This window comes from Cetorhinus maximus, chromosome 28, assembly GCF_964194155.1.
Source record: "Cetorhinus maximus chromosome 28, sCetMax3.hap1.1, whole genome shotgun sequence".
NCBI classification, from domain to species: domain Eukaryota; kingdom Metazoa; phylum Chordata; class Chondrichthyes; order Lamniformes; family Cetorhinidae; genus Cetorhinus; species Cetorhinus maximus.
This window is the reverse complement of record NC_135906.1, coordinates 17,613,146-17,639,187: the sequence shown is the minus strand read 5'-3', so window position 1 is coordinate 17,639,187 and position 26,042 is coordinate 17,613,146. Positions and strand designations below refer to the sequence as shown.

The 26,042-nt window shown below is 43.7% G+C and overlaps 1 protein-coding gene across 3 annotated transcripts in view; it reads right to left on the bottom strand.

Annotated features, from left to right (window-relative positions):
- Nucleotides 1-25,755, bottom strand: part of LOC144668875 (sphingosine 1-phosphate receptor 1-like) — a 125,147-nt gene extending 99,392 nt beyond the window's left edge. The window contains exons 1-3 of one of the 3 annotated variants that reach the window (XM_078531322.1): nt 22,843-25,755; nt 4,195-4,221; nt 1,158-2,642 (exon numbers count right to left, since the gene is read on the bottom strand). The gene's annotated coding sequence lies outside the window, so the exon portion shown is untranslated. Of the gene's footprint in view, nt 1-1,157; nt 2,643-4,194; nt 4,222-4,292; nt 5,283-22,842 lie in introns of those variants that run through there. The other 2 variants (XM_078531324.1, XM_078531323.1) reach the window with 2 other exon arrangements.
- Nucleotides 25,756-26,042: the final 287 nt, after the last annotated feature.

Sequence of the window (26,042 nt, the reverse complement as noted above, 5' to 3'; positions counted from 1 at the left end):
GAGGGCGGATGCGCAGGAGATGGGCCGGACACGGCTAAGGGCCCTGTCAACTCTCTGCAACGTGGTATCTTTGACGCATTTTTAATTTCTCTTCTCACGCATATTCAATACTCTTCCCATACCTTTCTCCTTTATTTTATGTAATTTTGTTTTTCTTATTCCCATTTTAATTGCTAGGTTTATCTGTTGCTTATACCTTGTTGGGTCAGGTTTGCCAAGATAAGATTATTTACCAGCAGATCTTCCACTGCACTGTTCACAATAAACTGAAGAATACATTGTTTTATTAGTTCAGGATAATCTAATACACAATGTAATATCCAGTTATTAAAGTGTGGGTGTGTGCCTTTAAGGTCCCAAGGAATAATTGCTAGTCAAGAAACCTGGCTCCCCAGCACTGTTGGTGCCGCTGCTATGGAAGTCCATAACTCATAAAATGTCAGCCAGAACGCTTCTGGCTACTTCTGACATGACCTGCATGGCATGCCCTGACTGTAAAAGCGTTAGTGTGGGCATGCCATATATCACAACCATGTAAAAGGCATTTCCTCAAAGTGAAATATGAGCTAAGAATTTGAGTTTGTGTGTAAATAGTCCCCTTTTAATTTGCGAGTGATCCAATTTAAAAATAACCAGCAGCAAAGCTTTAGTCTTAAACAAGATAAAGGTTCATTTATTACAAAACTGCTGCTAAGTTACTTCAGCAAAAGTAATAAAGTAACAACACTCAAGAAGCTTGACACCATCCAGGACAAAGCAGCCCGCTTGATTGGCACCCCATCCACAAACATTCACTCCGTCCAGCATCAACGCGCAGAGGCAGCAGTGTGTACCATCTACAGGGTGCACTGCAGAAACTCACCAAGGCTCCTTAGCCTCCAAGCTACTCGCCATCCTGACTTGGAAATATATTGCTGTTCCTTCACTTTCGCTGGGTCAAAATCATGGCACTCCCTCCCTAACAGCACTGTGGGCGTACTTGCACCACATGGGCTGCAGCGGTTCAAGAAGGCAGCTCACCACCACCTTCTCAAGGGTAATTAGGGATGGGCAATAAATGCTGGCTCATCCAGCAAAGCCCACATCCCACAAATTAATAAAAATAGTTACTAAGTGCAAACAAAGTTTAAATGCAAATAAAGATAAAAGATACTTACAGAGATGAAATTAAGTTCAGTCCTTTACGATGTCATCGCAGGCCCTTGGTTGCAGTTGAAGTGTTGGAAGTCTGGAGTGAAAGGTTGAAGTTGAAGAGTTGTGATCAGCAGCTGTGATGGCTTCTGTAGCCGATTAGTCGGCATTTCAGATGGACTCAGCAGTTTAAGCAAGTTTTGGAAGAGAGAGAGAAGGTTTCTTGGTCCACATTAGTCTGTGGTTATGACACTTGAAGATTGCCTAAATTCTTTTCAGAAGAACAATGGTTGATTTCTGGATACCTTCCTCTTTGTCCTCCCTTGGCCGAGAACCCTCTCTGATGATATCGCTCAGAGTTCTTCCTGTAGGTTCTGCGCAAAATAGCTTTCACAGCCTGTCTTACCACAACCAAAACAATGACAGCTATGTCAATTTCAAAAATGAGCCATTGTTCCACCAGGCAAATAAGTTAACCACGATGGAGTCCCTTTGAAGTATCTTCCTGCCTCCTGTTCTCTCAGAAGCTAGGGAGTCTTCTCACCTTCAGAAGATTCAGTGGACATCTTAATGACTCTTTGTAGCCAGTTCTAGAGATAATAGAGTCTGACAAGGTTTGAACTATCACAGAAAGGTGCCAGGATGTCTGTCAGGATGTCAAACCCTTGAACAGGGCTTTTAAACTCCATTTAAAGGTTAGAAACTAAAAATGTATTTTTAAAACAATTGTCCTTAAAAATCTATAGTTTCATAATTACACGTTTGTGACAGATGTGTATACCAGGAGCATGCAGAATGGGCAGATCATGATGTCAGAGAGCCTTCAATGCTGACCTGCCTCATGATCTGCCATTTTTGACTGCAAGGGTCCTGTTAAAGCCCTCCCTTAATCACTCCTAGCTGAAGATATGTTCAGCTGCATGAGGGACCCCTCTATCACCACCACCAGTGAATATTTAAAGGGCTAACCTTGCAACCTTCATGTGAGTTGCTTTTGGTTTTCTTTTATTTATGCAGAGTTATTGAAACTATTGAATCGATTGTTATTGGAGGAGTTTAGAAAATGTTTTTTAGAGTGGTGCTGGATTTTGACAAGGAGGTCAGTGGAGTTGGAAGGCCTGTCAAGAGAAAGCTTGCTTCAGTATAGTGGGCTAAAGTTGCAACGGCACTTGGACTGCAGCATAACTTGGAAATGGAGCTCAAGCAACAGAGAGAGGAGGCTGCGTGTAGAGAAGGGAGATCGAGTCTTTATGGAGTACTTCTACCCTTACCTCATCCAGGAGCAGTGTGCTCAGCACCTGTGTTTCATCAAAGAGATGGTGAATGAACTATGCCACCTCCTAAAACCCAACCTGCAGTCACAGCAGGGTGTGGGTGGCACCACTGGGGCTGTAAGCTCACCATTTCCCCTAAATTTCTATGCCAGTAGGACCCTTTCAAGTGGGAGCAGCAGCATTAGCAACTTCTCATTGTTGTCCATCCATCGCTGCATCAGGAAGATGCAAAATGCCCTGTACAGAAGGAGAAAGGACTTCATGATCTTTTCACTAACCAAAGAGAAGCTGGAAGAGCAAGCACGTAGATTTGCCAGGCTAGCAGGATTCTTAGTGATGCAGGATGCCATCGACTGCACACACTTGGCTTTGCAGGCCCTACTTGTTAATAGGAAGTTGTTCAGCATCACAATAACAACCAGTTGTTGTGCAACCTTTCACAGAAGATACTGTTAGTGAATGCCTGCTATTCCTTGTTAAAGGAAAATCATGCCTAACTAACTTGTTGTAGTTTTTTGAAGAGGTAACAGAAATGATTGAGGGCAAGGTCATTGATGTGCTGTATATGGACTTCCAAAAGGCATTCGATACAGTGCCACACAACAGCCTTGGAAGAAAATTATAAGCCATGGAATAAAAGGGACAGTAACAACGTGGATACAAAATTGGCTGAGAGATAGGAAACAGAGAGTAATGGTTAATGGGTATTTTTCGGGCTGGAAGAAGGTTTGTAGTGGAGTTCCTCAGGGGTCAGTATTGGGACTCTTGCTTTTCTTGATTTTTATAAATGATTGACATCATGATGTGCAGGGGACAATTTCAAAGTTTAAGGATGACAGAAAACTTGGGAGAATTGTAAACTGTGAGGAGGACAGTGTAGAACTTCAAAAGGACATAGACACATTGGTGGAGTGGGCAGATGGGTGGCAGATGAAGTTCAATGTAGCGAAGTGTGAGGTGATACACTTTGGTACCAAGAACATGGAGAGACAGTATAAAATAAAGGATACAGAGAGACCTGGGTGTATATGTACATAAGTCCATAAAGGTGGCAGGACAGGTAGAGAGAGCTGTTTCTAAAACATATAGTATTCTATGCTTCATTAATAGAGGCATAGAGTACAAGAGCAGGGAGGTAATGATGAACTTATACAAGACACTGGTTAGACCTCAGCTGGAGTATTATGTACAGTTCTGGGCACCACACTATAGGAAGGATGTGAACGCATTGGAGAGAGTGCAGAAGAGGTTTACGAGAATGGTTCCAGGGAGGAACTTCAGTTATGAGGAAAGATTGGAGAAGTTGGGACTGTTTTCCTTGAAGAGGAGAAGGCTGAGAGGAGACTTGATAGAAGTTTTCAAAATCATGAGGGGTCTGGACAGAATAGATAGCTCGTAAATGGATTGAGAAGCAGAGGGCACAGTTTTAAAGTGTTTTGCAAAAGAAGCAAATGCGAAGTGAGAAAAAACTTTTTCACACAGCGATTAGATAGGAATTGGAATGCATTGCCTGGAAGTGTGGTGGAGGCAGGTTCAAATGAGGCATTCAAGAGAGCATTGGATGATTATTTAAATAGAAATAATGTGCAGGGTTACGGGGAAAAGGCAGGAGATTGGCACTAAGTTAAAATGCTCAGAGCTGGTGCAGACACGCCATAACCATTCTGTGATTCTGTGATCCTCGCAGTAACCATGACACATGCATTCCTTGGCCAGTTAGCTGTACCAGCCATATTTGACTCACCGTGAAGAACCAAAGGTTGGCTGCTGTCTGACGAGGAATACTCACTTGCAACTGGCTCGTGACTTCCCTCCACTATAAGAAAAAAACATTTCATAAAAGCTTTATCCAACTTCCAATAATAAACACAAAACTGAACTATTCACCTCAGTGCCTGTCTTATGGATGCCTTTGTCTGTCCTAGTGCTCCGAGGCATTGCTACCCCTGTTGCTGCACCATGGCTTTCGTTGGGGGGACTGTAGATAGTCTTCCAAACAGCTCTGGGTTTTGTGGGACTGGCTTTGGACCACTGCACCTCTGTATAGGTGACAGCAATCTGGACTGGCTGGCTGAAAGGCAATAGCGTAGTGACAGTGATAGAGCTCAAATGGTGTCATCTTGAGAAAGGTTAACAGGTTCGTGCAGCACAGAGCCTTTGGCTTTGTGTCAGGGCTTTGCCTCAGTAATCCTTGTAACCTGTTGGAGGGCACTGTAAATTGAGACATTGACTACCAAATGCTGAATCATGGCAGGGTTACACTGGCGCTGTCTTGGAATTGGCCACCACTTCCATTCTGAAAAGGATGGGCTTCAAGTGCTAAATGAAGCCTTGTACCAGGTTTTTCCATGCCCCTTGACAGTGACAAGACGATCTGTCGCAGGCCTGCTAATGCATCAAACATCTCGATATGCATGCCCATCCACGTTCTCCTATACACCGCCACATCAAAGTTCTCATCTGAGGCCTTTGCAGCTCCACCAAGCTGGCACACAAACCATCCTTTTCACCTGGTCTGATTGCAGTTGACTCACCACAAGCTGATTCCAACTCTATGCTACTAACTGGGTAATTCTTTCAAAGAACTGATGCAGGTGCGATGGGCCAAATGGCTGCCTTGTGTGCTGTATGGTTCTATGATAAGTTGGGGAGATTTGGAGTTCAGTGCTTTCTGAATTAAATTTTTGGAGCTGGAGCATTTTTTTAAATTTCAGAAGTGTAAATGTGTAACTTCTTATCACCAGGCTTTGTGGTAAATTCATGGGTGTTTCCAAAATTTGGTTTTCAGCTTTTCGTTTTCAATCGTCTTATCACCGTGACCATCAAAACCGTCAAGGTTTGAAATGTTCAACTTTCCACAGTGTACCGCAATATGTTTTGAAATAGAAATTTTAACTTTTTGATTGCCACTGAAGTGAAAATGCCATGATCGTATTGAATGCCGGAGCAGGCTCGACGGGCCGTATGGTCTATTGCTGCTCCCATTTCTTGTATTCTTGTGTCCGTAACCATTCCATATTTAATATTTGTTTCAATGTGTGTTTCAGTTTGATATGCTGCAGATTACTGCAGATATGTTTGAAGTTATGAACACAATTGCTAACACTGCTAAAGGAATATTTAAACTGAAAGAACCCACAGCAGGATTCACCAGTAAGAGCAGATTGCACCACTCGTGGCTGCAATTACTGCGTTCTTGCTCTTGTGAAAAATAAAAATACTTCCATATGTGTTAATTCTGTGTTGCAGTAGGATTTTTAATAATATACATGACATGTTGCAAACCTGAATTATGCACTAGTTTCTGAGGCATGATTGAAATAAGATAACAGAAACGAGCTTCTCCTTTCCCTTCAGTCCCAGCTATAAACCCCATCTGAAGCATTCAAATAGGAGTGCAGATTGGCACTGCTGTATATACAGAAGATACATTGTCCTCTCATATATTTAAAGACAAAGCTACATGAGTATGTGGCTCCCATACCAGATGCAATTTATCTTCTTTGCTTTTTAGGAATAGTTTTGTAACATAAGTTGATGCTGAATATTGCAGAACTTTGCCAGTATGCAGCATAATGTTGGAGCATGTCTCTGCTGATTATAGACTGTTTAAAAATGTTCAAAGGTAGCTGTTCAAACCTTGGATTATTTTGAGATGTTAATTTTGCTGAGTGCTAGTAACCATTTGTAAGTGAGTTGCTGTATGGCATTAAAATAATTTTTACAGTTCCACTTAGTCTCAATAGCTGCCGGAAGGGCTTGGTCTTATCACCTCTCATGAATCATAACACTGAAATACCAGCATCAAGGCTTCCAAAATGCAGCTATGACCCCTGAAAGGATTGCAGCAATAATTCCACATTAATACACATCTCTGCCTGTGCACTTGTTTCTGTGTCTGTGGCCTTATATATCTCTGTCAGCATCCACTTCTCATTTTCTATCTATCTATAAGAAAGTGCAAGAGAGAATTGGTGTTCACAATGGCTGATTACATTGAAAAGAGAGATGGTATTGCAGTGTAAAGTAAAAGAAAATAGCAATTCAGAAAGGATCAAAAGGGGTTAGAATTAGAGTATTGCTGAAAAAAGAGACATTTCTAATCTTTTATTTTTGCATTCATCACTCGCAAGAATACCAATATAAAGGGCAAAACAACAATTTATACTGTATGTGAAGAGAGTGTTGATTGGTTGGCAAGTGGCATTGCCATGTAGATTACACTGATGGTGACTGACAGTTAACTTCCAAGCATTGTTTGAAATTTAAACTGATTGGTCAAGGCATTACCCTGAGGAATGAGTCAGCGAATGGCTGTCACTTATTTTGCTTAGCTGAAACAGGATCAATTTATGTACATGTTCTTTCTGTCTGCAAAGACCAGGGCCCTGTGTATTAATATATTTAGCTTCCAGTACATGCAAATGTGTCATACTGCGAGCCCAACTGACAATCTTAAATTGGTTGTCAGCATAATTCTTGGCACATTGAGGATTATTTAGCAAGTGTTGTCCAATTGCAGGATCACATCTAATGTTAGATACTGTGTTTTGCAAGCATGGGCTGGTTGGGTATGGCCTATGCCCTGCCTGTTGTGAACAGCGGCTGGAACATGCTAAGATAAAAGCAAAATACTGCGGATGCTGGAAATTTGAAATAAAAACAGAAAATGTTGGAAAAACTCAGCAGGTCTGACAGCATATGTGGAGAGAGAAACAGAGTCAACGTTTCTAGTCCGTATGACTCTTCTTCAGAGTTAAAGAGAGGTAGAAATGTGATGGAATTTTGTTATGTTCTACTACGGGATCGCTTTGCTTGCGAACCGGTTGCACACTTACCTGTTGGCAGGTGAGTCGATTACAGTATACTGCAGATGCAGAGACTAATATGAAATGAAGCACATGCTATTTATTTACACAAACAACAGAGCACTAGCATGATGTGTGCTTCTCCAACCAGACCCTACTCTAGATTAACATTAACATGGCAGCCTGCGCTTCACAGCTATGGGGTCTTACAGGCAATCTGCTCACACTCTCAAAGGTGTATCACAGCTCAGTTTACTACAAATTTGTGCTGTTTAAGGGGGGTGAAGCAGGTAAAGCAGGATAGAAGGTCAGTGATAGGTGGGGGCTAAGGAGAGATCGACAAAAATGTAATGGACCCAAGACAAAGGGAGTGTTAATGGTAAGAGCTAAAGAAGGTGCTAATAGTGGCATAAAAGTAAGAAAGCAGAATGTGTTAATAGCAGAACGGGGGGTGGGGGTGGGCTGGGGGAGTGTTGGGGGAGGGGTAGTGGTTGGGGGAAAAGGTTTAAAAAAGGGATAAAACAATGAATAAATGAATAAAAATATAAATAAGTAAATAAAAAATTTTTTTTAAATGAATTTTAAAAAAGGGGTGAAGATAGAGGAATGAATTCATGATCTGAAGTTGTTGAACTCAATGTTAAGTCTGGAAGGCTGTAAAATGCCTAATTGGAAGATGAGGTACTGTTCCTCCAGTTGGGCTGAACAATCTGTCTGATACGATCCGCCAGTCTTTGGGACTTAGTTAGAATTAGAAATGTCTTACACAAACATGGTTTACAAGAATTGATAAAAAATCTTATTTAAATTGTGAATTTGATTACTTTTAAGATCCTTGTGCACATAAACTGAAACAAATTAACTCGTCAGTTTACCCCAAGGCATGAGTACCTGTAGCAGCATGCCTGCAAAGAGGTCAGCTGGGCATGAGGGAGTTGAAGTATAGCATATAATAATACAAAGAGTGATTAAAAACCTCCCTTGTAATACTGAAAGAAGCATAGAAGTACTTTTTCCCACGCCAGGCACCAATCACTACTGCTATATTAAAGGTTTAAATAGGTTTCCTGTTAGTTCTTGTCATTCAAATGTGTTTGAAATGTTTCCAAGTAAAGCATACTATATTTTCCATACCACACAGAGACAATTGGATTGTTGTTGTCCCCAGAAAGACCTTTAGTCTGTTGCTCTTGGGATTTAGGTAACACTGACAAGACAGTATTTAATGCCAATCCTCAATTGGTGTCAGGATGATAACAGTCAATTATATAGGGCTGGATTTTCCGTTCCCACCAGGGCCGGGATCAGAGATGGTGAGTGCTAAAAATAATAGTAGTATTTATTAGTAGTAGTAAGGTTTAATAGCAGTAGTAAAGTTTATTAGGAGTAATAGGGTTTATTAATTATAAATTAGTCAAGAAAGATAATAATTAATTCATACATAATAAAGATGGCAGAGCAAATGATGTGTTACAACTGCAGAATATGTGAGCTCCTGGATGTCAGTGCGATCCAGGGCAAACACACCTGCAGTAAGTGCCTGTGGCTCTCGAGGAGCTTTGGCTCAGAGTCATTGAGCTGGAGGCTGAGCTGCAGACGCTGCAGCTTTGATTTTCTGGTCTCGTGCACAACGGGAATCAACATGGGTGGCATGGAAAATTTGTTGGATCAGCTAAAGGCCGGTTGACTTCAAATGGGAATTTCAAGTCCTGTGCCGGATGGGACCAGAAAATCTTGGCCTGTGATGCATCAGGTAGAGGGAAATTTACCCTGGACACTTTGCTCCAGGAGATGGTCACACCCCTTAAGCTAGTGTAGTGATTTGGTCAGTGGTCAGGGACAAGAGGATATGACTGTGAGTGAGGCAGGTAAGGGGATTGAGAAGATAGAAGTGGAGGAGCCTCAGCAATTGCAATTGTCCAATAGGTTCGAGGTGCTTTCAGCCTCTATGGCTGAGAGAGACTGCTGTGTGGATGACTGAACTGACCATGGCACATGAAGCCATTCAAGCTGGGTGAATTAATCGGAATGTAGTGCTAGTGGGGGACAGTATAGTCAGAGGGATAGATACAGTTCTCTGCAGCTGAGCGCAAGAGACCTGTGTTGCCTGGCGGGTGCCAGGATTTAGGATATCTGTTCTGGAGCAGAACTTGCAGTACGAGAGGATGGTCCAGTTGTTGTGGTCCATGTAGGTTCCAACGACATAGGTAGGACCAGGAAAGAGGTTCTGCTTTGAGAGTTTGAGCAGTTAGGGAGTAAATTAAAAAGCAGAACCTCAAAGGTAATAATCTCTGGATTATTGCCTAAACCACAAGCAAATTGCATAGGGTAAGTAAGATTAGAGAGTTAAATGTGTGGCCCAAAGATTGCTGTGAGAGAAATATGTTTCAATTCATGGAGTACTGGCATTGTACTGAGGAAAGTGGGATCTGAATCATTGGCACAGTCTTCACCTGAATCGTGCTGGGACCAGTGTTCTGGTGGGTCATATAACTAGGATGGTAGAGAGAGCTTTAAACTAAGTAGTGGGGCGAGGGATCAAGTGTGGGAAAAATGATACATTAAAGAGAGAAGACAAGACAAGAGAGCAAGGTAGCGATAAGGGAAATGTTAGAGATTGGCACGAAAGGTCAGAGTGTACAAACTTAAAGTGAACCAGCAGATAAGGTAGATGTCGTAAAAATAGTAAAAAGATAGAACTAAAGGCTCAGTATCTAAATGCACGTGGCATTTGTAACAAAATGGATGAATTGCCAGCTCAATTAGAAATGAATATGTATGATCTGATAGCCATTGCAGAGACATTGCTCTAAGATGACAAAGGCTGGGACCTGTCTATTCAAGAGTACATGATATTTTTGAAGGACAGGAAGCTAGGAAAAGTTGGAGGATAGCTCTTTTAATTAAGGAAGACATTATTACAATTGAAAGAGATGACCTTAGTTCTGGAGATCAATATGTAGAACTAGTTTAGGTAAAGATAAGAAATAGTAAAGATAGAAAGTGGGAGTGGTTTATAGGCCCCCTAACCGTAACCACACTAGGATGGGTATGCAGGAAGAAATAATGGGAGCTTATGACAAAGGTATGGCAATAATCATTGGTGATTTTAATCTACATGTAGATTGGACAAATCAGATTGGAAGAGGAGTTCATAGAATATTTTCGGGACAGTTTCTTAGAGCAGCACATTCTACAGCCAACCAGGCATCAGGCTATTCTAGATCTGGTAATGTGCAATGAGACAGGATTAATTAATGACCTCATAGTATAGGTGCCCCTAGGTTACAGTGATCATAACTTGATTAAATTTCACATTTAGTTTGAGGGAGAGAAGATTGAGTCTAAGACTAATGTTTTAAAATTAAATAAGGGCAATTAAGGAGGGTGTGAAGAAAGAGCTGGCTAAAGTAAACTGGAAAATTAGTTAGTGGATAGGTCAGTAGAAATGTAGGGGCAGACATTTAAGGTGATATTTGATAACACTCAGCAGAGATACATTCCAGCGAGAAAGAAAGACTATAGGGGAAGGACGCATCATCTGTGGCTAACTAAGGAACGTAAAGATAGTATTAAATTGAAAGAAAAAAGATACAATTCCATGACGATTAGTGGCAGGTCAGAAGATTGGAGAGAATATAAGAAACAGCAAAGAATGACTAAAACAATAATAATGAGGGAGAATTAGAGTACGAGAGAAAGCTAGCTAGACATATAAAAACAAATAGTAAGAATTTCTACAGGTATTTAAAAAGGAAAAGAGTAAGTAAAGTGAACATTGGCCCTCCAGTGAGTGAGTTAGGGGAATTAATAATGGAAAATAAGGAAATAGCAGGCGAACTAAACAGATATTTTGCATCTGTCCTCACTGTAAAGGATACAGATAACATCCCAAAAATAATTATGAATCAGGAGGTGAAAAGGAGGGAGAAACAATGACAATCACCAGAGAAAGGGTACTGATAAAATTATTAGAACTAAAAGCTGACAAGCCCCCAGGTCCTGATGGCCTTCCTCCTCGGGTCTTAAAAGAAATGGCTGCTGAGATAGTGCATTGATTTTGATTTTCCAAAATTCCTTAGATCCTGGAAAGGTCCTATCAGATTGGAAAATAGTGAATGTGACTCCTCTATTCAAGAAACGAGGGAGACACATAGCAGGAAACTACAGACCAATTTGTTTAACGTCTATATAGGGAAAATGCCGGAATCTGTTATTATGGCGGTTACAGAAAATCTCAATGCAATCAGGCAGAATGAACATGGTTTTGTGAAAGGGAAATTGTGTTTGACAAATTTATTAGAGTTCTTTGAGGAAGTAACAAGCATTGTGGATAAAGGGGAACCTGTGGATGTGATGTATTTAGATTTCGATAAGGCATTTGACAAGTTGCCACACAAAATAAGAGCTCATGGTGTAGGAGGTAACACATTAGCATGGTTGAGGATTGGTTAGCAAACAGGAAACAGAGTAGGCATAAATGGATCATTTTCAGGTTGGCAAGATGTAACGAGTGGAGTGCCACAGGGATCAGTGCTGAGGGGGCTCAACTATTTACAATCTGTATCAATCAGATTGGCTGGCAACTCTTTAGGGTGGGATTTCCTGTCCCTGAGGGGTGGAATCCCACTCTGCATAATTAAGGCCACCTTCAGAGTAATATCGCTATGGGGTAGCCAGATTTTGCATTGGCGTGGTGCCAACCAGCTTTTAGGTTGGGTGCATGGGTAATCCGCCCTCCTGTAAAATCCACCCCAAGATTGTATTAACTAAGCATAACTCTTAAGTGATATGCAAATATATTTTAATAACCAAGAAAAGTATTGCAGACAAGATATGCCTTTGAATTAAGGGTGAGACACTCAGGCTTTGAAATATTAGCTTACAGAATTTCACTCTCAATACATTTGGACTGGGAGGTATTGTGGTGCAGTGGGTAGAATCCTTGCCTCAAGCCAGAAGCTCCAGGTTCAAGTCCCATCCCAGAACTTTATGGCCAAGGAAATTGTGCTCATAACGCTATCAAACAGGTTGAGTATCAACCTGCAAATCCTTTCAACATACAGTGGCAGGTGGTAAGAGCAGGAGAGATTCCTGTCAGCCATATTATGGAAAGAACTTTGGACCCTCTACCATTACTGTACACATGCATCGCTATGCACATAAAAGTGCACATTGCCACAGCAGCTTGGACTTCCTGCGTGAGCTGTAACACACCGCCAACGCAACCATCCTAGTAACACAAGCATCATTTAGTATTTCACACCTTTCTTCCTGTGGTAGTTATTGCCTTCACACAACAACACTCCAGGCTTAGCATTCATGCTAATATAGCTGTTCTATGTAATATAAAAATAGCAAGCCCATTAATAAATGAAATAATTTCACCTCAGGTCTGCTATGTCTAAGTGTATTGAATCTTGTGGTCAAGAAAGTCCCAACTTTAGTCTCTGGTTTGTGCTAAATTAGCTGTCTCAGCTGACATTGTTTTTTATTTGCTCATGGCATGTGGGCTTCTCTGGTCAGCATTTATTGCCAGTCCTGAGAAGCTGGTAGTGATCTTCCTCCTTGAACAGCTGCAGTCCATGTGTTGTAGGTACACCCACAGTGCTGCTTGGGAGGGTGTTCCAGGATTTTGACCCAGCGACAGTGAAGGAACAGCGATAGAGTTCCAGGTCAGGATGGTGAGTGGCTTGGAGAGGAACTTACAGGTGGTGGTGTTCCAACTGTTTGCTGTCCTTGTCCTTCTAGATGGTAGTGGTCATGGGTTTGGAAGGTGCTGTCTAAGGAGGCTTGGTGAGTTGCTGCAGTACACCTTGTAGGTGGTACACACTGCTGTCACTGTGCATTGCTGTTGGAGGGAGTGACTGTTTGTGGATGAGGTGCCAGTCAAGTGGGCTGCTTTGTCCTGGATAGTGTCAAGCTTCTTGAGTGTTGTTAGAGCTGCACTCATCCAGGCAAGTAGACAGTATTCCATCACACTCCTGACTTGTGCCTAGTAGATGGTAGACTGACTTTGGGAAGTCAGGAGTTGAGTTATTTGCTGCAGGGTTCCTATCCTCTGACCTGCTCTTGTAGCCGCAGTATTTATTTGGCTAGTTCAGTTCAGTTTCTGGTAAATGGTAACCCCTAGAATGTTGATAGTGCAGGATTCAGCAATGGTAATGCCATTGAATGTCAAGGACCGAAGGTTTGAATCTTTCTTGTTGGAGATGGCCATTGCCTGGCACTTGTGTGCCCTTACGTTATTTGTCATTTATTAGTCCAAGCCTGGATATCGTCCAGGCCTTGCTGCATTTGGACATGGATTACTTCAGCATCTGAGGAGCCACGAAAAGTGCTGAACATTGTTCAATCATCAGCGAACATCCCCACTTCTGACTTTATGTTGGAAGGAAGGTCATTGAAGCAACTGAAGATGGTTGGGACGAAGACACTACCTTGAGGAACTCCTGCAGTGATGTCCTGGAACTGAAATGATTGACCTCCAACAATCCCAGCCATCTTCCTTTGTGCTAGGTATGACTCCAACCAGCGGAGAGTTTTTCCCTTAATTCCCATTGACCCCAGTTTTGCTAGGGCTTCTTGATGCCACACTCGGTTAAATGGTGCCTTGATGTCAAGGGCAGTCACTCTCACCTCACCTCGGGAGTTCAGCTCTTTTGTCCATGTTTGAACCAAGGCTGTAATGAGATAGGGAGCTGAGTGACCCTGGTGGAACCCAAATTAAGCTTCAGTGAGCAGGCTATTGCTAAGCAAGTGCCACTTGACAGCACTGTTGATGACCCCTCCATCACTTCACTAATGACCAAGAGGACACAAATGGTGCAGTAATTGGCCAGATTGGCTTTGTCCTGCTTTCTGTGTACAGGGCATACCTGGGCAATTTTCCATATTGCTGAGTAGATGCCAGTGTTGTAGCTGTACTGGAACAGCTTGGCTAGGGGTGCTGCAAGTCTTCAGTACTATTGCCAGCATATTGTCAGGGCCCATAGCCTTTGCAGTATCTCAGCTGACATGGTAGCAGGGAGACCATTATTGGCTTTGCATCCTTGGGTGACAGAAAGGATCATTCGTCAGGATTTCTGTTCTTGGTTGGTAAACGGCAACTTCCTGCTGGAAAGTGTCTGGACCTTAGATGAGGACCAGATTGGGCAGCTTTGATTACCTCATATGTTGAATTTTTGAGTTCTGCAGAAGTTGGGATGGAAGGCAGACAGGGTCTAAAAATACTGGCAATGGCCAGCATACCTGTTTCTGGGACAGACTAGGTGAAAGAAGGTGGATACACAGCGGGGAGAGAGTCATGGCTGCCACAGGGAATTAGCACAAAGCCATAAAAGTTGAAGCAGTACACAGGTAGGCTCGGACAATGGTAGATAGGTGACCTTAGCATTGCGCACTTGCCTGGCAGAGTTGGCAGTCAGCACTTGAGCAGTATAGGGGGTTGTCACCCTCTTGGCATTGCTTGGGCAGAAGAGCAGAGGCTGCAAAGGACAATTGGGCAACCTTCACAGGAGGGGCAGAACCCTGGGCATCAGGAAGGCAGGAGCGAGGAATGAGGAGTTGGAAGGATACAGAGGCCATAACCCTTTTTGCCAGAGTTAGTACATTTATTTAACAACAGACGAAGCTTCGCAGGCACAGAAGGCATTGTGCTCCATTGTCATCACTGAAGTCTCCCAGGTGCAGCCCATTATCGATTGCACCCAAGGGGCCATCAAGGCACTCAGTCAAAGGTCAGTAAGATTCATTAATAGAAAAGGCTTCCACTCTCTCAACATTAAAGTAGTCTGTGACTACAACAAGATCTTCCTCCATTCATGCCCAAACTTTCCTGGTAGCTGTCATGAGTCCTTCATCCTCTGTCAGTCCAGGCTACTGCAGCTCTTCACTTCAACTCGCAAAGTTTGTGGATGAATCCTAGGGGACAAGTGATTTCTCTTGAAGAGTTGGCTACTCACCCTCTACGAAAGCCCCTGACAGAGGCACAAAGGCAATACAATCAATGCCATCTCCTCCCTCAGACCACTATTGAGCAGGCCATTGGGTTCCGAAGATGTGGTTCCAGTGCCTGGAGCGAACAGTAGAACTGGTGTCCTCCAGTACCTTGTTGCAAGGGTCTCACTCATTGTGGTGGTCTGCTGTGCTGTCCATCACATGGCCCTCCAGAGAGGCATAGACCTTGAGGATGGTGAGACCCTGAAATTACATAGCTCTCCCAAGGAAGAGGAGGAGCAGAAGGTGTAAGGAGGAGGAAGTGGAGGCTGAGGGGGAGGATGCAGAATGAGGTGCTTCATCTGCACTGGACCGTGCCTGTGTGCCATGTGGCCTGAAGATTGCGGCAGAATGCCATGAATGTCACGGATTATTTGATCCAGGAATGTTTCTGCCCAGCCACTCTGATCCAGTATGAAGGGCATGGTAGGAACATAAGCCTGAGGTACCTGTGCTAACATGCCTATGTAAAACATCTAATCACTTACCGACAATGAATGATACACATATGACCAGAGGCTTTGCCCTTGCCATGCAGGGACCCTTGATTTTCTTCACCACCTCATATCACTTTCCTTGTCACAATAAAAAGTAATAAAAAGAATCTCAGACACATGGCTGAAGTGTCACTTATACAGTGTAAAGAAATGGACATTGTGCTAGGAGACAGTAAGAAGACGCCCCCAGTGGCCCACTCAGTGGTCCACACTATCTGGTAACCTCTGCACTCAGCCACTCCTATGTCGCACACCCCTTGTGGCCTTGGAGGAGTTGGAGGCAGTCTGCTCTCTTGTCTGCTTGTGGCTGAGATACAAGGGTGGTCGGCCTTATTGTGGAGGTGCTTGTGGGGTATCTTCAGAGACTACTGTGTCTGCAACATTGCTTCTATCACATGCCTATGTAGCACCGAGGCTCCCACTATCAGGGGAGCCAAGGAGGCTGAGAATGATGATGGTATCCTGTGAAGAGTGGCACCCACATCCTCCTCCGTGACACCCTCAGTCCAAGTACGTGATGACTGGAGGGGGATGCCAGCTGGATACAACTGGCACCCACTTCAAATATCTGTGCCATTTGCACTACCGATCACTCCAGACTACACATTGTGGCATCCATCCTGTGCGTGCCAGTGTGCTGCTGCTGCGTCCATGCAGATTGTTGCCGCATATAGCTCTCCATGAGATTGGCCACACTCTTAATGGTGAGTTCGTGCTAATAGCCATGAGTAATGGTGGTTAACATCAGCTGGATGGAGTTCATCCTCTGCCTGTGACCCTGCACTGCCTCAGCGAAGTCCAACGTGGGAGTGCATCTCCTGTTACAGTTCTAGGTACAGCCTTCTTTCTTGTGACTCCTGAGACCCTGCATCTGTGTCCAGCTAAACAGGGCTATTTCTGTCTTCCACCCTCTGAAAGGAACTGACCACATCTTCCTCTGCTTCTGACACTTTTTCCTGTCCACTAGTGCCGTGCTGCTCAAACTCTGACACACTGTCTAATTGCACAGGAGGACCCACCAAGGTGAGTGTATCTGCACTGGTGGACAGTGCTTGTAAGTTATGACAGTGCTTCTTTGGTTTCAAACTCTGCCTGATTCACTACTTGTGGTTGAGAGTGTCCTGTGGATGGACACCTGCATCTATAGGAGATGCAAAAAAAGAGAGAGCTTGCCTTGGAGAACAGAGGCCTGTGCATTGCTGAGGCTTCCCAATGGAAATCAGTGTTTATCATGGTGTTAGATGTGATGAAGCACAATGTACCCCCTCAATGAGTGCTCTGCCTTCTGAAATCGCCATCTGCGCATCATTGCCTGTTTTGACAGGGCCCACTCCCTCTTCGTCAGCGATCCTGGGAATTTCCAATGCTTGATCCACCATGTGAGTAAAGTCATAAAAGTAGGGAACACGTCCTCCCATTTGGATCCTCTCTCTAGCATTGGGGCCCATTTTCCTGCATAGACAAAAATGGCAGCTGCTCCTGTTCGTTAGCAGCTGAAGGTCTCAGTTAAGACAGGTCCATAGCAACACTATGGCTCTGAGCCATTAAGTGCCCTGGGAACACACCCTCCTACGTTCAAGAGAAGCAGGCGCTCTGAAGCTCCTGAGCTTGTGTGTCTGCTGAAGGATGAATAGCCAGGGACCTGGAGTCAAAATAGTTTTTTTTCTCCCAAGGGCTACTTTTGGATTTTCGGGGGCTATTTTTTGGTTTTTTGAGGGGCTCCAAAATGACCTCAGCATTTCCAGTACAGCTAAAACAGTGGTATCTACCCAGCAATGTGGAAAAATGCCTAGGTATGTCTTTCCACAAAAAGCAGGACAAATCCAACCTGGCCAATTACTGCCCCATCAGTCTACTCTCGATCACCAGCAAAGTGATGCAAAGTAACATTGACAGTGCTATCAAGTGGCGCTTACTCAGCAATAACCTGCTCACTGAAGCTTAATTTGGGTTCTGCCAGGGCCACTCAGCTCCTGACCTCATTACACCTGAACTCAAGAGGTGAGGCGAGAGTGACTGCTCTTGACATCAGGGCAGCATTTGACCGAGTGCGGCATCAAGTAGCCGTAGCAAAACTGGAGTCAATGGGAATCGGGGGAAAGCTGTCCACTGGTTGGAGTCATACCCAGCACAAAGGAAGATGGTTGTGGTTGTTGGAAGTCAATCATTTCAGTTCCAGGACATCACTGCAGGAGTTCCTCAGGGTAGTATCCTCGGCCCAGCCACCTTCAGCTGCTTCATCAATGACCTTCGTTCCATCATAAGATCAAAAGTAGGGATGTTTGGTGATGTTTACACAATGTTCAGCAACATTCGTGACTCCTCAGATACAGAAGCAGTCCATGTCCAAATGCAGCAAGACCTGGACAATTTCCAGGCTTGGGTTGACAAGTGGAAAGTAACATTTGTGCCACACATGTGTCAGGCAATGACTATCCCCACCAAGAGAGAATCTAACCATTGCCAGTTGACATTCAATGGCAATACCATCGCTGAATCCCCCACTATCAACATCCTGGGGGTTACCATTGACCAGAAACTGAACTGGACTAGCCATATAAATACTGTGGCTACAAGAGCAGGTCAGAGGCGAGGAATCCTGCAGCGAGAAACTTATCTCCTGACTCCCCAAAGCCTGTCCACCATCTACAAGGCACAAGTCAGGAGTGTGATGGAATACTCCCCACTTGCCTGGATGAGTGCAGCTCCAACAACACTAAAGAAGCTCAACACCATCCAGGACAAAGCAGCCTGTTTGATTGGCACCCCTTCCACAAACATTTACTCCCTCCATCACTGATGCACAGTGGCAGCAGTGTTGTTATGGCACAGCCGATGGTAAATGCTGAGTTGTTCAAATCCCAAAGGGAAACAAATGCTATGACCTGTTTTGCTATTTGTATAAATTTTGGGATGTGTGCCCTGAATTCAGTAGTAAAAGACCTCCAAGTCTTCTAGGTTTTTACAAAACTAGATTAAACATTAATTAACAGAAGAAATGACTTTAAATATGTACATAGATCTACAAATTACTATTATGATAATTTCTAAATCCCCTATTCAATCTAACTCCCAGTTACACTTTCGTTAAGGCAACAGTAAGGCACATAGATTTTAAAAAACCCGGCAAAAAAACATGATACCCTGAACAAGTCAACTTCTAAGTGAGTTTTCTTAACTTCAGTCTTTTGAAGACAGCAGCTTGAGGCATAGGTGCTAAAGGCTTTTTCACACACTTGTAAGACCTTAAAAATGCCTTCCCTTACACATAGCCCTTGCTCCTTCTTTATACATGTCTTCCTCTTTCAATAAAAAATACATTGGGCATAATTTTGCCCTTGGTGGGCGTGTGGGCCCCGCCGGTTCGGTGGCGGGCGGACAGCCGACCCCTGCCACCAAAACGGGGCCCGCTGCCAATTGAGGCCCAACCAGCGGCCTGCCCATCGGGAAGCGCTATGCGCTCCCTGTGCGGAGGGGGGGAGGGAATCCCCAGCTGTCAAAGTGTGCACTTTCGCGCATGTGCGTGAAAGAGCGCACTGCTCCCTGAGACTAAATGGTGTCTCAGGGAGATTAGTGACAGTCTAAAAAACTTAAAAAATAGAAAAATAAAAATATTATTAACATGTCCCCCTCATGTGACAATGTTAATAAAAAGGACATAAACTTTATTAAACTTTTTAAAAACGGACATGAAACCCCCTCCCGCCAGTGGATGAGATTTCATACATTATCAGGAGCCCACTGGGGCTTCTGGCCTGCCCGCCAGCCTTAAGGTTGGACGGGCAGGTCTTTAATTATCTTAATTAGCCTGTCAATGGCCTCAATTGGCCATTGACAGGTCGGCGGGCGGACAGCTGATTTCGCTGTCCGTCTGCCTTCCTAAAAATTTAAAGGGACCGGGATGACATCGGGGGTTCCTCCCGATGTCATTTCGCGTCATTTTCCCGTCGGCAAGTGGGCCCCACCCCCAAATTGCCGACAGGAAAATTCTGGCCATTGTTTCACCATGTCTTTGGACTTTATCTCCCTGATAATAAAGCCCTGTCATAGCACTAAGTTTTACCAGTAATCTTTGGAAAAAAATAAACGCACCGTTTCTAAACTTCACCTGGCTAGGTGACACATTCCCCCCCCTCCTCCCACTTTGAAGACAGTCTAAAACAAAAACAGAATTACCTGGAAAAACTCAGCAAGTCTGGCAGCATCGGCGGAGAAGAAATCAGTTAACGTTTCGAGCCTTCATGGCCCTTCGGCAGAACTGGAGCATAGTTAGAAGAAAGGAGAAATATAAATTGGTTTAAGATGGGTGGGGGGGGGGGTGAAGAGACACATTGAGGGTGTGGTGTGATGATTGTGGAGATGAGCAGATAATCAAAAGATGTCACAGACAAAAGGGTCAAAGAGGTGTTGAAGGTGGTGGTCTTTGTCTGAGAAAAGTGCTAATTAAGAATGGAAGACAGGATATTCAAAGTACAGCTCTAGTGGGGGTGGGGTGGAAAGACTAGAGGTTTTAGTTTTAGATTTAAAAGTAATGGAAATAGGTGGGGAAAGAAGAATCTATATAAATTATTGAAAAAAAAGCGGGGGGGGTGGGGGGGGGGAAGAAACGGGGTGGGGATGGGGGGAGGGGGAGTTTAAGATCTAAAGTTGTTGAATTCAATATTCAGCCCGGAAGGCTGTAAAGTGCCTAATCGGAAGATGAGGTGCTGTTCCTCCAGTTTGCGTTGGGCTTCACTGGAACAATGCAGCAAGCCAAGGACAGACATGTTGGCAAGAGAACAGGGTGGAGTGTTAAAATGGCAAGCGACAGGGAGGTTTGGGCCTCCCTGTCGCTTGCCATTTTAACACTCCACCCTGTTCTCTTGCCAACATGTCTGTCCTTGGCTTGCTGCATTGTTCCAGTGAAGCCCAACGCAAACTGGAGGAACAGCACCTCATCTTCCGACTAGGCACTTTACAGCCCTCTGGGCTGAATATTGAATTCAACAACTTTAGATCTTAAACTCCCCCTCCCCCCCATCCCCACCCCGTTTCTTTACCCCCCCCACCACTTTTTTTTCAATAATTTATATAGATTCTTCTTTCCCCACCTATTTCCATTATTTTTAAATCTAAAACTAAAACCTCTAGTCTTTCCACCCCACCCCCACTAGAGCTGTACTTTGAATATCCTGTCTTCCATTCTTAATTAGTACTTTTCTCAGACAAAGACCACCACCTTCAACACCTCTTTGACCCTTTTGTCTGTGACATCTTTTGATTATCTGCTCATCTCCACAATCATCACACCACACCCTCAATGTGTCTCTTCACCCCCCCCCCCACCCATCTTAAACCAATTTATATTTCTCCTTTCTTCTAACTATGCTCCAGTTCTGCCGAAGGGCCATGAAGGCTCGAAACGTTAACTGATTTCTTCTCCGCCGATGCTGCCAGACTTGCTGAGTTTTTCCAGGTAATTCTGTTTTTGTTTTGGATTTCCAGCATCCGCAGTAGCTTTTAGCTTTTTGTTTTTATCTTTGAAGACAGTCTAGTCTGGCTTATTTCAAAATGCAAATGTTCCCTTGACACCCATGCTTATCTAATTAACATTTCAAACCTAACCTCTCATCTTAGATCAAAGCACCCAAACTAGCTGCCTCTAATTCAATTAAATCTCTCTCTCACACACACAAACACAAAAAGACACATAGACACATCCCACTATTAGTCTATTCTACAATAAATTCCAATAATATTATGAGAATTATTACATTTCCTTGACCAGCGTGTACCATCTACAAGATGCACTGCAGGAACTCACCAAGACTCCTTAGCACCTTCCAAACCCACAACCGCTACATCTAGAAGGACAAGAGCACTAGATACTTGGGAACACCACTATCTGGAAGTTCCCCTCCAAGCCACACACCTTCCTGACTTGGAAATATATCGCCGTTCCTTCACTGTTGCTGGGTCAAAATCTTGGAACTCAATCACAAACTGCACTGTGGGTGTACCTATACCCCAGGGACTGGAGCGGTTGAAGAAGGCACCTCACCACCACCTTCTCAAGGGCAATTAGGGGTGGGCAATAAATGCTGGCCTAGCCAGCAAAGCCCAGATCAAGTAAATGATTAAAAAAATACACTGTACAGTGCTCTGACACCCATACACCTGACACCTTCCTACCCAAACTCACCGCAAACTGTACAGTGTTTTATACCCATACATCCGACACCCGTCTACCCAACACTCACACCAAACTGTACAGTGTTTTATACCCATACATCCGACACCCGTCTACCCAACACTCACACCAAACTGTACAGTGTTTTATACCCATACATCCGACACCCGTCTACCCAACACTCACACCAAACTGTACAGTGTTTTATACCCATATATCTGACACCTGCCTACCCAACACTCACTCCAAACTGTACAGTGCTCTGACACCCATACATCTGACATCCGCCTACCCAACACTCACTCCAAACTGTACAGTGCTCTGACACCCATACATCTGACACCCGCCTACCCAACAGTCACACCAAACTGTACAATGTTTTTTACCCATATATCTGACACCCGCCTACCCAACACTCACTCCAAACTGTACAGTGCTCTGACACCCATACACCTGACACCCGCCTACCCAACACTCACTCCAAACTGTACAGTGCTCTGACACCCATACACCTGACACCCGCCTACCCAACACTCACTCCAAACTGTACAGTGCTCTGACACCCATACATCTGACACCCCCCTACCCAGCACGCATCAAAAACTGACCGATCCAACACGCCCCAAACTGCACATTATTCTGACACCCATACATCTGACACCCGCCTACCCAACATTCATCAAAAACTGACCGACCCAACACTCACTCCAAACTGTACAGTGTTCTGACGCCCATACTTCAACACCTCCTTACCCAACACTGCAAACTGTACAGCACCCTGTTAACCATACACCCAACACCGGCCTACCCAATACACTCCAAACTCTACAGTGCTCTGATATCCATAAAACCAACACGCACTGACCCAACACTTACCAATAAATAACTAATTGCCCTCATTATTACAAAAATAATCATGAGAATTTGGACTCACATGAGCATTATGAAACAGAGTGACCACATACCTGGATGGAGGAGTGCAGTAAATTCGGGGCTGCTGCAGTCGCCTGCAAAGCAAAAGCAGTGTTCTCAATTTATCTTCAGGCTGTAGCTCAAGCAAGCTCACGGAACGTTTAGCAGTCAACTAATTACTTATTTATTGTGGTTTCATATTATTAAATCTGATCTAGGTCACAGTCTCCAAACTGAAGACCACATAGCTATAACTCATTTCTCCTATTAGTAAAAGTCCCTGTTGCCCTGCACTGCATTTTGAAATGGGTTCTTTAACTTTTTGTGGTTTATAGTATGACTATCATTCTCTTCTAGATGGTTTATTTGGCCAGAGGGTAAAGTAAACAAATGCACTGTAATTACCTTCCCGTCTCTTCAGCTGAGAGCTCATTCACATTGTTTCTGTATTTCGGGGATTTCCTATTGGGTGGTCTGCTTTGAAGATGACATTTTGCCTTCATTTATCTGCTGAGGAGTTTTATTATTGTGGTCAAATCTAATAAGGGATAATCTTGGAAATGTAGGACCAGAATGAACTTCTGATCTTGCCTCAGAGTTTGGCGACGGGATAAGAGTTAAACTCTAGTCACATCCGCAAGAGAAAAAAGTTTGCCAGCATTCTCTCCCTTCCTTCCCATTTCATAGTTTATTTCAATTTTTCCTTTCTCTTCAGGTCTTCTTGTGTTCAGTCTTAGTTTCCTATACTCCAGGAAGGAACATGGCCTAGTTCCTGGCCTCTCAATATATCTTTAATCTAGTTGGTTGAAGCTGTTTTGAGTATTTATGAAGGATGGCCCTGACTTTCTCTTTTACCTTGGACTTTGGATGGAAACTCATTAACTGATTATTCATGGACAGGATCCCTTGTGTCTGAGTAATCCATTAATTCTTTGTTCATGCTTTTTTTAATCAAATACACGTTGGCCTGAATTTTGCACTTGGCACAGGAGCGCGATCGGAGGGATCGGAAGCGATGTGAAATCCACTCCCACCCTGCGTCGGTTCCCAACGGTGTTTTCACACTGGCTGGCCAATTAACTGCCAATTAACAATGAGTGAAACACACTCCGTGGTAGCGGGGTGGGTGCCAAGAACAAGTGAGGGTGCAGGCAGGCTGTATGACACAAGCTCCCTGAGGGCTGACAACTGCTGTGAAGATGCCTCAGGGAGTTACAGAATTGTTGGAGGGATATCAGCTCACAAGGAATGATCCAAGCTATCTAAATGACACAATGAACAACTGACAGCAATGCTCATGAATCATCAAACCTCAAACACATTCAGGCCTTTAATCACACCCTGGATCAAAAATAGTGGAAAAATGTGAACGCTGCCTGGCTGATTGGCCCACGCACCAAGTGTAAAAGTGTACAGGCCACGTAAAATTCAGGACAATTGCATGTTTAATTAACTTAATTGCCCTTTTAATTGTCAGCGGGCTGCTTCCAACTCCCACATGTGCCCACGGACGTAATATCTTGCAAGGGCGCCGTGACATTGGGAAGTGCACCTCATCTTCTCGTGAGATTTTACGTGAGTTCGCATCGGGTGGGTCTGCTCAAGTTCTGTAAAATTCTGGCCATTATGTACATCAGGACCACAGGAAAAGTTTTAGTGTCAACTGTTCTGATTCTTGACCAGGTTTATTTCATTTCATAGGGGAAATCCTCAATAAATACTTACTAGTTGTTCTGTCCTAGAGACCATACATTGTCTGTTTGAGCAGTTTCTTTGTATTTCACACCTTTTCCCTTTCATTGTCTCAGGTGAAATCATCAGCCACCATTCCCTTACGGTCTGGAATTCTCTTCTCAAATTCTTTTGACTTTTTATCTGTTTTCCTTGTTTCAAAGTTATTTCTTTGAGTGTGCTTCTGATCTCCTTCCCTAATGCATCTCCTTGGATGACCATTGCTTCCCCTGGTAAAGCTTGGAATGTTCACTCAAAGGCAGTGTACAAAGGTAAACAATTGCTCTCTTTGTCCTTAGTTTCAGTAAAAGAGCTGTGTTACCCATCCTTTCTCCTGACTGGGTAATGGCACATAATATGGTACAGGGGGAGCAGATCACCACAAAATCACAGGAATGTTACAGTGCAGCAAGAGGCCATTTGGCCCATCATGTTGGCACCGGCTCTCCAAATGAGCAACTCACCTCGTTCCATTCTCCCACCTTCTCCCCGTAAGCCTGCACATTCTTGCTTTTCAAATAACAGATATTTGAATGCTTCAGTTGATCCTGCCTCCACCACACCCTTAGGCAGAACATTGCAGACCCAAACCACTTGCTGGGTGAAAAAGCTTTTTCTCATATCACTATTGCTTCTTTTACTAATTACATTGAATCTGTGCCCTCTTGTTCTCAATCTTTTCACTAGTGGGAACCTTATCTGCCATGCCCAGACTCCTCATGATTTTGAATACCTCTATCAAACCTTCTTTCAGCCTTCCTTCTTCTAAGGAAAACATTCCTAACTTCTCCAGTCTATCTTCATAACAGAAGTTCCCCATCCCAGGGACCATTCTTGTGAATCTTTTCTGTGCCATGACACGGATCATAGCCCCGAATTACTTAAGGACATATTGAACTTTTAAGTAAGACGTGTTTTTTTTAAAAAAGGACATACAAGCACAAACTGGCTGAGACTGTAAAGTAACTACTTGCTGAAAAATTCTTATGTGGACTACACTTGATCAACCAGTCCAGAGACAATGTCACATGTAAAAAGGCGTCAAGGCTTACTTCCGAGAGAGACACTTCAAAGAAAGAGATGCAATGCAAAAAACTGAATTGTAATCTCCAGTGGTTGCGGAGATAATGGAGTCTGATTACCATCTCAGCAGAAACCATCTCCTGTGAGTTATATCCTAGACTATGGACATGATGTGAGTTGAAAGAAAGCAGTTTCTGAGTGAAAGACATGCTTGTTTTTTACCTTCCAGAAACACAAGAGAAGGGGTTAAAAGCCAACTGCTTTGGTCTCTGTGTGCTAGTCTGGTGATCTGTTCTGGTGCTAGTATGTGCGGTGATGGTCACAACTGAAGAACATCAACTTGGCATCCCAGAGCTTGCCAGTAAAAAAAAGTCTTTCTCTGTTGCTGGAGGCAAGTCACAAGTCAGCAATGCCACAGTCAAAAAGGGAACAGGACAACTCCTTTCAGCTAACCTCCAGAACCAAGAATCTCCACAATAACAGCTCAACTGCCAAAGTC